Source organism: Bidens hawaiensis, unplaced genomic scaffold, assembly GCF_021521415.1.
Source record: "Bidens hawaiensis isolate Kalapana, Puna unplaced genomic scaffold, B.hawaiensis_p1.1 tig00007248_1, whole genome shotgun sequence".
In the NCBI taxonomy this organism is placed as follows: domain Eukaryota; kingdom Viridiplantae; phylum Streptophyta; class Magnoliopsida; order Asterales; family Asteraceae; genus Bidens; species Bidens hawaiensis.
The window spans coordinates 434,391-448,018 of NW_027491500.1; positions in this window are offsets into that span (position 1 = coordinate 434,391).

Here is a 13,628-nt window from a genome sequence, read left to right on the forward strand (position 1 = left end):
TACATTTCCATAATGATTGAAGGAACAATATGTTTATTTTTAAATTGATTTGCTCTCACAAAATAAATAAAATCAGTCAATCACTAATCAGATCCTAATGTACACAATACTTTAAAAAAATGTAATCCGCATGAACAATATTATTTTAAATTATATGTTAGAACACAAAATCTCACATACCTGTTTAAAATTGTTTATGAAATAAATGAGTAATCTGTAGCAAAAATTAGAGTGTAAACAAGACAAATTGCTTGTGTACTACTTGAAATTGGCTCGTGAAAAACTCAAATCGAGCCGAGCTTAAATGAGCTAGAGCCTTTAGTAAGGCTCATTTAATAAACGAGCCCGAGCTTCATGTATCTAGCACGAGCCGTCTCACGAGCCTAAACAACACTTTTTTTTTAATATTTATTGTCCATTTATCTAATATATTTATATAAAAACTATTATTATGTATAAAACTATGAAAAAAATTATTAAGTAATGTACATTACATTACATATACAAAATTTTAATTATAAATATATTGGTAAATAGTTATAAAAATATATAAATAAAAAATCAAACAATTAATAAATAATAAACAAGGCAAGGCTGAGTTTAAAAAACTACTAATAAGTCAAGCTCGAGCCTTAAATTAAAACGTACCAAGCTCGAGCCTTAACAAGCTCGGACTCAGCTCGGCTCATTTAAGCCCACCAACTAAAAGTGATGAGAAGGATATGGGTGATAAATGCAAATAATGTGCACCAAAATTAGTTCCAAACTTCCAATCATTGATCAATGAGAACTGTAGACAATATTTTTTGATAAAAAAAATATATATAATCTCATTATTATTATTTAAGATAGTAAAGCTACAATTAATCAAGGAAAATTACAGATTCTTCATTCTTGGTTGATCGTTCTTCTTGAATTCTTTGATGATGAATCATAAAATGTCAGAAACTAAAATTAGAACCCCATTTGATTGCTCCTTAGATGAATAATAATACGATAAATGAAAGCAAGACGATGATATGCATCCGGTTGGTGTTTATTTGATCGGATGATGAAGTCTGTTGGGGTGGTGGATTGTAGTAGTAGAATGGGAAGTACGGGAGGATTGGGTTGGGTGGTGGTGGAGTTGGGTATCCGTATCCACCTCCACCACCACCTCCCCCTCCTCCTTCAGCTCCTGAAGCTGGAAGAGGAGGGGAGTAAAATGGGAAATTGGGAACAGAGGGAGTGGCGGGAGGGGGGTTCCCGCCTGAAGTTGGTGGGGAGGGTGGGGGCGGACAGTTTGTGTCCGCTGAAGGTGGTGGTGGAGGTGGTGAGGGAGGGGGTTGGCATGGGTTTTCGCATTCGTCGCACATGGTGCAAGAGACTTGGTCTCGGGTTGTTGTGGTGGTGGTGGCGGCGGTGGCTGGCCGGAAATTGGTGGTTCCGGCTATAAATAAAATAGTAAAGAAGAGTGAAATTAATGAAAGTTGAGTCATTGGTAGGAATGGGGGTTTGAAAATGAAGCAAGGGATGGATAGGTGTGGGAAGTGGTGGTTTTATAGGAGGCCAAAAGTTTGAATATGATTAATTAATTGTTTTTATGTCAATATGCGTGTAATTTTATATGATATGATAAGTTATTTGTTATTTTATATAAAACTAATTAAATGTAACATACAAATATATAGATTTATTATAGGGTTAGAGTCAAAATACAAATCAAATTAACGTACAAGGCAAGTAGCGAAAATGACATGGTGGCAATTTGATAATTACGCTAAACCATAAAAATCAGCTAGTGTAGTTTTATTTCGATGTATTTACTACTAGCGTAATAATATCACATTGGTTGCAAATACTATAGCGTAACTTTATTACGGTAGTTATATATTGTGTTGTAACGTAACTATGGTTTGCACCGCGTCGTTTTCGTCCCTTGTATCGTACGCTTCGTACCGGTTGTTAATTTGTATTTGATCCACCACGTGTATGTATAAATTGTATATAAGTTCTTGAATGTAAATGAGTAAGTTAAGCACTACCCAAATGTAGATGATAAAAAGGTATGAAGAGGAAAGTGGGGGGCAGGAATCGGTGGGTTGTAGTATACGCCACCATTATTTTCCACCAACACTTTAACTCCTTTAACAACTGAACAATCACAGATTCACAATAGTCAATAATACATCATAAAGTCAGAGGTTTTGGTATATTATTAATTTATCTAGTTATAAAATAAAACGATTGACACCATGGTGGAATGGTGATTTATTTGTCAGGGTGATCCCAGATGTCCTGAATTTTGCTGTTCAATAAAGTAAAATAAAACTATGGATGACTAAATTCGTAATTTTTATTTATTCTCGTAGCTGGTTAAACTTCATGTTACGACTTTGTTAATTCGAAACCAAATTCAAACTCATAAATGTGACATAGTTAAAGCCCTCATGGCTGGAAAGCTGGGGTGGCACAATTGTCGTAATTGTGGCATATTATAAGTTAATAACAATAGCACCATCAATTCACAATATTAATTTTTTTTCCTTTATTTCTTTTTCTTTTACCAAACTCACGAAGTCACGGTTAAATTGTTGAGTCCAAACACTATTCGTATTTTTATCCGTGTAAAAAATATCAACTACATATACTAAAAATCGTATAACCCAAACATTTACCATTGAACTCATTTTTCTAATAATCAAGTTATAAATGTGTTGATTGGGTTGTAAAAAAAGGGTTTAAGAAACTTTGTGGGTCTATTTGTTTAATTATGCAAGTTGACGGGTTAAATATGACAATCCAAGTGCAACTGAAAACTCATTTTTAAATGAGTTGCTTATGTCAGTCCGAGCCCCGATTGTTTTCATGTTAGGTTTTGAATCTTATCAGAAATTTTTCTTCTGTACAACCTAAGAGTAAACTATCCATATGTTTACTACAAAATTATTTGCCATATAATTTTAAATATATAATGTACTAAAAAATTAATACATTTAACTTTGATAACCAATTATTCCTAGTTTGAGAGGCTAAAGTGAGCCAACCAAAGACTTCATTAAATAAGGAGGAGATATTAGGTTCAAGTCCCACCAGTGAGTTAGTGACATAAAATAAGAGGTTCGGATCAGTGTGCCAGTGGCCCGTCAGTGATCCAAATAGTCCTTAAAAAATATTAACTCTGATATGAAAGCATGTTTGAAATCAATTTTAAGATCATCTAGTCAGGGCACATCTAATACCATAATTAGTTTCAGACACTATTTTAACAACCAACCAGACTAGAAACTGGATATGAAGCTAGCCAGGTAAAGCCTATTTAAACGTTTTTATTTACCGGTGAACTATCTAATTTAATATTACTTATAACGACTTTATATTTAATCAAAAGTGTCAATTCATACCAAAACATAAACATATATTCAATTTTAATTTTTTATATTACTTACAACATCATCCGGTTCTTAAATCCAGTCCAACTATAACTGGTTGCGCCACTAATATTCCGCCAGGTCCTACTAGAGTATTTTGATTTTGGATTCCAGCTTTAAATTTTCCAAACTTATTTCAACAACTTTAAAAGTCGAACTTTATACTGCACTTTACCCTACCGAATTAGGGATGAGCAAAAATCGGTACGGTACCGATTGGTACCGGTACCGAAATCGGTACCGATTTGGTACCGTCGGTACCGAATCGGTACCAAGGTTTTGAGTTATCGGGACCGGTATTTCCCGAATTTTACATTAAATACCGGTACCGTCCCGGTACCGGTACCAAAAATTTGCGATTTTCAGGATCGGGATTTTCGGTGCCGGTACCGAGCTCATCCCCACACCGAATAATACTTCTTCAAACAAATTGTTAACTTGAGTCTGCCTCAAGTAACACCTACTCACACACTTACTTTTCCTTAACATTTTCACAAATACTATATTTGTTGATATAAAAACAAATGTTGAATTAGAGATAAGCTGGATACCGATCCCGAGTTTTTTAAAACTTGGTACCGGTACCTAGGGGTGTAAACGAGCCGATCCGAGCCCGAGCTCAACTAGGCTCGAGCTCGGCTCATTTAACTTACACAGAGTTCGAGCTCAAGTTTGGCTTGTTTCGAGCACTATTTTCAAAGCTTGAGATCGGCTCGTGGGTAGATATTCAAGCTCGAGCTCGGTTCGTTTACTATTTATCAATTCTTTTCTATATCATTATAATTATTTTTATATATTTTGTCTATTATAATTTTATGTATAAAATAATATATATTATTTAGTTAGTTTGTTTATTTTTTTTCATGGCATTATATATATTAATTAATAATTATTAAATATATATTTTAAAAAATATTATAAATGACAGACTCGTTTAGGCTTGCGAGCTGGCTCAAGCTCAATAAGTGAAGCTCAGGCTCGGGCTCTTTTATTAAACGAGCTTACTTTTAGGCTCGAGTTTGGGCTCGATTAAACTCGGATCGATCGAGCTTTTAAATGAGCTGATCTCGAGTAGCTCGTAATCAGCTTGGCTCGCTTGCACCCCTACGGGTACCGGTAACAAAACGCTCGTTTCTGTACCAGTACCGGTACCATTTGCTCATCCATATGTTTAACTTATTCTTCTAATGAGGATGAAATTTAAAAAATAAAATCATTTTGGTTTCAATGTTAGATTATCAACAAATTTGTTGGACCACAATAATAATTAACTAAAAAGAAAACATTTTTTAAAATGAGCTAATCAGTAATAGTATAATACATATTAATAGCACAAGCATTACTTTTTTAGTGGCTTTTTGTAATGTTGCCTCTTTAAGAAGATGTGTACGTTAATGTGTTTTCTCTTATCTTGGTTCTTCTCTATACTTATTCATATAATCGTCCACATTTTTTCTTGTTTTTTTCTCACCGTTGTACGTGTTGAAAGCACAATTTCACCGTTGTACTTTCTCTAAATTGGAAATAATTAAAAAAAATAAGAATGGTGTTATTGAATACTTGTAGATACAAATACCAATAAATGAATGTTTGTGATCCCTTATGCGAAATATTAGTATTATAAATGTTGTGAGAAAAATCATTGTTATGTAAGAAGAAATTGTACTTGTAATTATAATTATTACACGAAGAGTTGAGAAATAGCGCGACTAAAATATTTTAGGTCAGGGGTAGACAACACATAAAAAGAAGAAAAAAATCACACTAAAAACATATTTCGTTAAGAAAATTGAGGGGTAGAGCAAGCCATCCCTCGTCCTATGCTAGATCCGCTCATGCGTGTAGTTATAACTATTACAACAATCTGACCTCTGCAATTTAACTGCAGTTTCACTCTTAATATTTCCATCTAATATAACAAATTTGAAAATCTAAAAAGTTGAAGTTAAAGTTGTCATAATTAAATGGCCATTTACATTTTCATATTATTAAGTTAGAACTTAGATTAGATAGGCTAGCCCAAGCATATTAGAGTCAGAAAAATTTTCACCGAAGGGCTTGAAAAGGTCTACATCTGTTAGCCCAAATAAGACTGCTTTAACTAGCCCAATACTGTGATATTAAAAAAGACATTCTAAATTTCTAACCATTTATCTACATCTATAGTAAAGCAATCTTAAATCTTAAATATATATAAACGAAAAATTTAAAAGCTCTCTGGTTGCTCCCTATATTCTCTCAAGCCATAATATTGCTTTATTTGTAAATAGAGGTTTCTCATGCATTTGATCCGAATTCATGGGTATTAGTTTCACCAAATCCAGATAGCCCTTAAATGAGTTATAATATCTCATTAAATTAAAAATTAATCTTACCAAATATTTGATATGAAATCCTATAAAATAGGGATATACTAAAAATTAATATCCAATTTTTTTTAAAAAAAATATTATTTATAATTAAGATGCAGTTTTATACTAAAAAAAGTAAACGTGTCATAGGTCTCACTAAACCCATATAGTTTTTAAACCGGGTTATAACATCTCATTTATTTGTAAAGCTTTTTTATCATCAAATCCTAAGGTGGTGTTTGTTTTTTTACAAAAGATCTTCTTGGCCTCTTTTGTCTGCAGCGCGCAGACCACCCGCAGACATTGCCCTCTGCAGACTGTTTATTTTTTCGAAGACGTTTCATTAAAAAACGTCTGCGCGCCCTCTTCTTGGTGCAGACTTGGACCATAGTCTTTCAACCTCTTCTAAACTCATTATTTCCATCAGATATCAATTAAGTTATTAAGTTTTTGTTAATTGAATTCTTGTTAATTGATTTGTTCAATTGAGTTGTTAATTGATTAGGTTTTTTTCTTTTTTGTTCAATTATAATTTTGCATAATTATTCAAGTATTATTAGTTTTTAGTTGAAAAAAGTTTGTAGAAAGTTAAGGATTATAAAAAGTCTATAGAAAGTTTTTGTTAAAAAAAGTTTGTAGAAAGTTTAGGTTTATGTCATCGGCTTGTGAGTTGTTTTAAGCTCGAGTTTTGGCTCGTTTCATTCGTTTGTATGAACTATCTACTTTCGAAAACAATTAAAGAAACTTCTGGAGGAAAAAACATTATGTGGAAAATTGTTTATGTAAGTTTTATAATTTGCTAGTTTAGAGATATAAAATTTGGATTTATATTTTTAATTGTTGCTGGATAATTTGTGTTTTTGGTATAGAAGCTTATATTGAAAGTTTTAATAGTCTGCAGACGTTAAAAAACAAACAGTCTTCTTTTTGTAGAGTGCAGAGGTTTGGTCCACCTCTTATACTATAGATGTCTGCAGATGTGGTCCGCAGACTGCAGACATTTTATCTCTGAAAAAACAAACAGCACCTAAGTATATTATTAACTTCCTTACAATAAATAAAATTAAAATCCAAAACAATATATAAATATTAGAAACGAATAATGTAAAAAAATCCCGTAATACGGGGGATAAAAGCTAGTAACCAATATTCAAAAGTTAGTAATTAATATAATTGCACGTTTATTTCATAACCAATAAATAATATGTTGAGAACTGTAATAACTGCAAGAATTAAATAATGCATGTGTGCATAATTCATGTCTACGTATTGCTTTTAAGTTTTAATTTAAAACATATACATCGTAGTCTTACATGTGTTGCTTACTTTTAGGTTTTACGAATGGTAATTTCCTAAACATTCAAAACCTCACATAAAAATTAATCAAGTTTTGGCTGAGATATGTAAACCTTTTAAAGACAAGTTGTACTCAAGTTGATAAATTATCAGCTGTGGTACTTTGCTTCACATCATATTGTGTGTTTTTGGTTTTAATTTTTATAGAATAAATTGGATCTTACAACGCATTCTATAATCTTTGTAATTGTTCTTAGATCATGGTTCCACACACTAATAATGTTTTCAAAACCACTTTTGGCTCATGTGTGACAATGAGAGGCATGCTATTGATTTATAATTTTATTGGTTTCTTTAAAGTAATGATTGATATATGATGAAACAATTTGCATTTCAAATGATCTTGATTTTGACTGATATGATTGGCAGTTGCCCTCCGTAATTTCTTTAATGTTATTTATATATGAAAATCCTAGATCGCCTACATACAATTTTGTTTAAACCTTCTGATCGTCCCACATGAAAAAAAATCATGGGTTCGCCAAATTTGTGAAGGTCTTTCCTTCATAATTTATGAATTCTCGATTTAGCTTTAAAATCCAAGTCAGGCCGACACTTTTCCGAACTTGAGTATGCAGATTGCAGAAACCTCATGCACTTTAATCTATCTATACTAATAAGCAAAAATAATGATAATGATGTGTCATAACCACATTCAATCTTAACTTTAACTTTCCTCCCATTTTCTAATCTTCACTCTCCTTAATTCATACTATTCATGGGTCCATGCGTTTAATTGGTAACCCATTAGCTGTAACTCATATGGAAAAAAAAAGTATATAATGTAATTTAAAATCACAATAACTGTTACTAAGCCGTTACATTATTAGATATAGAAAGTTTGACCATGATTTTTAAAAATCATATAAACTATTAAATATCTATAATAAGTTTAAAATCATACAACGAATAGTTTAATTAGCTAAATAATGATTTACGAACCATTATCAATAACAATTCGTGACCTATGCTTAGAATATATATTTAATTACGTGTGTACTTCAAATTTTGTTGAATAAATACACTATTTATAATATTACAATTTGTAAAACACTATTTAACTTAGATTTGTAAAACATATTTAACACTATTTAAATTTGTAAAACACTATTGATCATATAAAACATATTTAATATGTTTAGGTACTAATAATTGATTTTATGTCTTCTTAAAACATTATTTCAATCTTAAGAAAATATAAAAATATGTAATATTTGAAGTGTGTGTGATAATATTAAAAATAATCTATAAATTTAAAAGAAAATCCCTAAACTATATATTATTAAATACCTAAATTTCGCTAATTTGACAAATCCCGTGTAATACATGGGTTCAAAAACTAGCTTGGTTATATAAAATAACTCAATTATAAATAAACTCTTCTTGGTGACATTAAATTTGACAATTCGTAGGCATTTAAGTTGTAAAACATAGATGACGTAGGCATTTTGAGTTTATGTGGTTGGATTGGGCCGGTGAGTAGTCTTTTATCAGCATGCATGTATAGTAATATATAGAGGTGTACAAAAAAACCGGTTTGGGATCGGTTTTAGGCAAACCAAATCGAACCGGTTTGGGTTTAAAACCGGTTTCACCTAAACCGGTTTCCAACCCGACCCAAACCGCTAGTTTCAGGACCGTTCCCCTTAAGATCTACCAAACCGGTTTTAAAACCGAACCGGTTTGAGAAAAACCGGTTTAAAACCGGCTAAAACTGGTTAAAACCGGTTAAACCGGTTTATAAACCAAACCGAACCGACGTGACCAGGTCGGCCTATCTTGTGTCTAAACCGGTTTATAAACCGAACCGGTTTGAGTCAAACCGGTTTTAACCAGCCATTGACCAAACCGATTCAGTTTATAAACCGGTTCGGTTTGGGTTTAAAACCGGTTTTGTACACCTCTGGTAATATAGGGGGTGTTTGGCCTAGCTTTTATTTTTTGGCTTATGCTTATATTTTAAATTAGCTTATAACTTATTTTTAATTATTTGATAAGCTCTTTTTAAGTATTTGGATTAGCTTATATTCTACAAGTTGATAATAAGTTGTTAAATCCACTATTCTTTAATTTGTTATAATAATAAGTTGCTTCAATAATTATTAATCCACCATTATTTGAAGGTAAATGAGTAACTTACACCCTTACACAAATAAGCTTCTTCAAATAAGCTAAAAAACCATCTTCAGATTAGCTTCTTCAAATTAGCTTATATAAGCTTATAAGCATAAGCTTAAAAGGCTAAACCAAACACTAAGGTGGTGTTTGTTTTTTGTCTGAAGATCTTCCTGACCTCTTATGTCTGTATCGCCTAGACCACGCGCAGACCTTTAGGCTTGAAGACTATTTGATTTTTAGAAGACATTTCATTAAAAAAGGTCTGCGCGCCCTCTTTTTCACACAAACATGGACCACCCACTTCTCAAATCTTCTAACATCTTCTCATGTTTCTTTCATCCCCTCTCCATCAGGTCTTTCAAAACCCTAGACCTCTTTCATTCCCCCTATCACCCACTGCCCCTCAACCTCCGGTGAGCCGCCACCCGCTCCCTCCACCTCTGGTGCGCCGCCGCCACCTGCCTCCTCCATTTCCTGCCACCTCCAGCCACCGTCACCTCCGCCCCCTGCCGCCGCTAGCCTCTCTCTTTCCAGCAAACCGTCGTCGGCCTCTCTCTTCTCCTCTTTGGTTTGTTAAGGTTTTATTTTTTGTTACAATCTTGATTAAAGTGATTTTCTTTAGATTACAATCTTGATTCATGATTTTCTCTTGATTAATTTTCAATTACTTGGTTAATAATGGCTCGAGTCATAAGTGACATTAGTGTATTAAAGTGAAACCCATGACATGGATTCTTGATTTTTGATTTTTGACCCGTTTCATTTTAGTTTTACTTTTTGATCCATTTTGTTTATGTTTAGGTTTGATTTGTGCCTCGGAATTATGTTTGTGTTTATGCTTGATTTATACCTTGAAAATTGTTTATGTTTAGGTTTAATTTGTGCTTTGAAAAATTGTTTATGTTTAGGTTTGATTGTTGTTAATTGGTTTGTTCAATTGGGTTATTAGACTTTTGTTAATTGGTTTGTTCAATTAGGTTCTTATTAGGTTTTTAGTTGAAAAAAGTTTGTAAATATTGATTTGTTGAATTCTTGTTTGTCTTTAGTTCAATTATAATTTTGCATAATTGTTCGATTATAATTATAATTAGTTTTTAGTTGAAAACACTCTGTATAAAGTTTAGGTCTAACGAAGATCTTGTTGCTTGTTACTTGGAATTGATTTATATGTTTTAATAGAAATGTTGTTGAATGCTTTTTGTCTATGAAGATCTTGTAGATATTGAATGTTTTGGGTTTGTTTTTGTCATATACATTAACGTGTTTATTGTTTGTTAGTTTGTTGTATTAATGTAATATATTACGCTTTGTTAGGCGGTTACTAAAGTTTGGGTTGCAAGAATAAAGACATTGACTCGGGTTTCAAAAATAAAGACGTCGGTTTGGGTTGCAAGTGAGAATACGTCGGTTCGGGTTGTAATAGTGAAGACGTTGGTTCGGGAAGTTATTGTATATTACTTGAAACGTATGCTATTTTTAAACATATATGCATTTGTAGTACTTTGAAACTTCTTTTGTATACTTGAAACATGTTTTGTATATTATTTGTATTAGAGTTTCTGGAAATTTTTTGGTTCTATAACACAGGAATATTGGTTCTTGGAAAAATCGGTTTAGTTAAATTTCTGTTTATTTTAGCAGTTTGCAGACGTTAAAAAACAAACAGTCTTTTCTTGCAGACTGCAGAGGTTTGGTCCACCTCTTCTACTACAGATGTTTGCAGATGTGGTCCGCAGACTGCAGACATTTTACCTCTTAAAAAACAAACAACACCTAAATTAAGCTTATTTATAAAAAAAAGCTAAAAAAGCTATAAGCTTTATTAAAAAAGCTAGGCCAAACACCCCCATAGACATCTATGATTTTTCAGGGCCCAAATGTCACAAATTAAAAATACTATAGTGCTATGTGTTGTGGAATAACTAGCAAAAACTAGTAATCGCGTCACGTCATTACTACGTGGCTAACTAGTCATCTCACTAATTTAAGCATTATGGGTTAACTAACCGTTGAAATAACAATTAAATTATTAAAAAAAAGTTTTAAAAAGAAAGTGGTAAAGTGGGTTTACTTGGATTTTTTTTATTGGTTTACACAATAAAAATTCTTTGATTGTTAGAGGGGTGGACTTACAATTTGTTTTGTATAACGTTGTTGTTGGGGTGGCGCTCTCCACCTATGGCGCCCCATAAATTTTCCGACATGGTGTAGCAGGCTCTATCATACCCACATGACATGAATGACGCATCCACAAGACATAGCATAGTTGTTATATATTGTTATATCTGTATCTTTTTAATTTGTATAAGACTTACCTGTTGTTATTCTTTAGTAACTTTACTATTTATAAGGGTTAAGTTATTCTACAAAGGCCAATAAAAATAAGAAGTGTGAGAAGCCATAATTGATTGACATGTGTCAAGTGGGGACCAAAGGTAAAAGAGTATAAAAATAATAGTACATATTTTCTCTCTTCACATACAAGTCACATGTCAATTCCCCCATTATTTTAAAATGTCCATAACTTTTTCATGCAACATTATTTTTTTAAAAAAATTTCACCATAATAACAAGCGTTTTTTATCTTTATTATGAGTATGACTTTGCTATATAAAAATTAAAACCAAAATTTACGTCATTGTGTCTTTGTGTCTTTCTGTTTGTCATTGTGTTTTTTTCGTCATTGTGTCTTTCAAATCATCATTGTGTTTTTTTAAAATGCTAATAAAACGGTTGTGTAATAATAATACGTAAATATAATGATAAAATAACAACAAATTATCAAATACATAAAACACAATAATGTATTACACAATTACATGAAACGTAAAACACAATGATGAATACATATAACACAATGACCTGAAACGTAAAACACAATGGTGAATACATATAACATAATGACCTAAAACTTAAAACACAATGGTGAATACATATAAGACAATGACCTGAAACGTAAAACAAAATGGAAACTACATATTACGCAATGACAAAAACGTAATACACAATGACTAAAACACAATAATAAGCAGAAAGACAAATGATGAGCACAAAGACATAATGACAAACAAAAAGACACAATGACGTAATCTTTGTGTAAATTGTTATCTTTAATATGAGTATCAATTGATAACACAATGAACAAAATCTATAACCCAATGCATAGAAAAACACAACTAAAAATCATAATGAACAACCAATAACACAATATAAAAAACCTACTATTTTTTTATTTTTATATAACAATATGATACTTATATTAAAGATAAAAAAACATTTGTTATTATGATGAAATTTTTAAAAAAAAATATTGTTGCTTGAAAAAGTTATGAACGTTTTAAATGATAGGAAAATTGACACGTGTCTTGCGTGTGGAAAGAGAATGATTACAAAAGTGAGTTATTACCTTTATGTCATTCTCATCGATTAATTTCTTAAATTAGTCTCCACATTTCAAATTTAAGATTAATTGATTAGATTCCTTCCCACACTTTTCATTTTTGTTGTCATTTGTATTTTAACTTTACCCCTATTTATAATTTGGCATATAGGCTAGCATGAACAATATCACAAGATACAATTCCCTACTTCTATCCTTTTTCATTTATTTTATAAATCTAAAGTATCTTAAAATATAAAGTTATCATTATCATTATTATTATTATTATTATTATTATTATTATTATTATTATTATGCTATTAATTATCACTATTCTAATCTTCATGCTTATCTAACATAACATTCCCCCTTTTCTGCTATTTTATTATACAATACATTATACATGTGACAAAAACCAACTTGTTTTTGAACCATTTAATAATATAATCTGTTCATTTAAAGGCAAATGGTTCGAGAGTATTTAATTAGACAGGTTGTATAAATGTTCTTAATATGACAAAGTTAAAATGTTTTGTTTCATTTATACTTTTGTAAGTCATATTCCAAAATACATTTAAATCTAAAAATTGATGTTCTGTGTTAATCCTTATGATAGCAAAACCTAACAGTAAGTTACCTTAAATCTTTCGTCCGGTTTCGCTTAAATCTTTCGTCCGGTTTCGCTTTGTGAAGTCGGCCCTCTAAACATAGATACTAGATCATCTTCAATAAAAGATTTTTCTAAGTTAGGGTGATTATAAGTAAATTCAAAGTTATAAATATCAAAAAGAGGCTTAGCCTTCAAAGAAACAAAAAGAACACATATGAATACAGATAAAAACATGCATATAAGTGTTAGAATTGACATCCAACCATTTAGTAATGGTAGTTATTTAATTCAGTTATTTAATTCACATAATGAGCTATAGATATTATAAACGACAACATGATCAATCAGTATGTGAGAAACCGTTGATTCGTAAATAGTATTTTTTGAATAAAAAAAAATCGAAC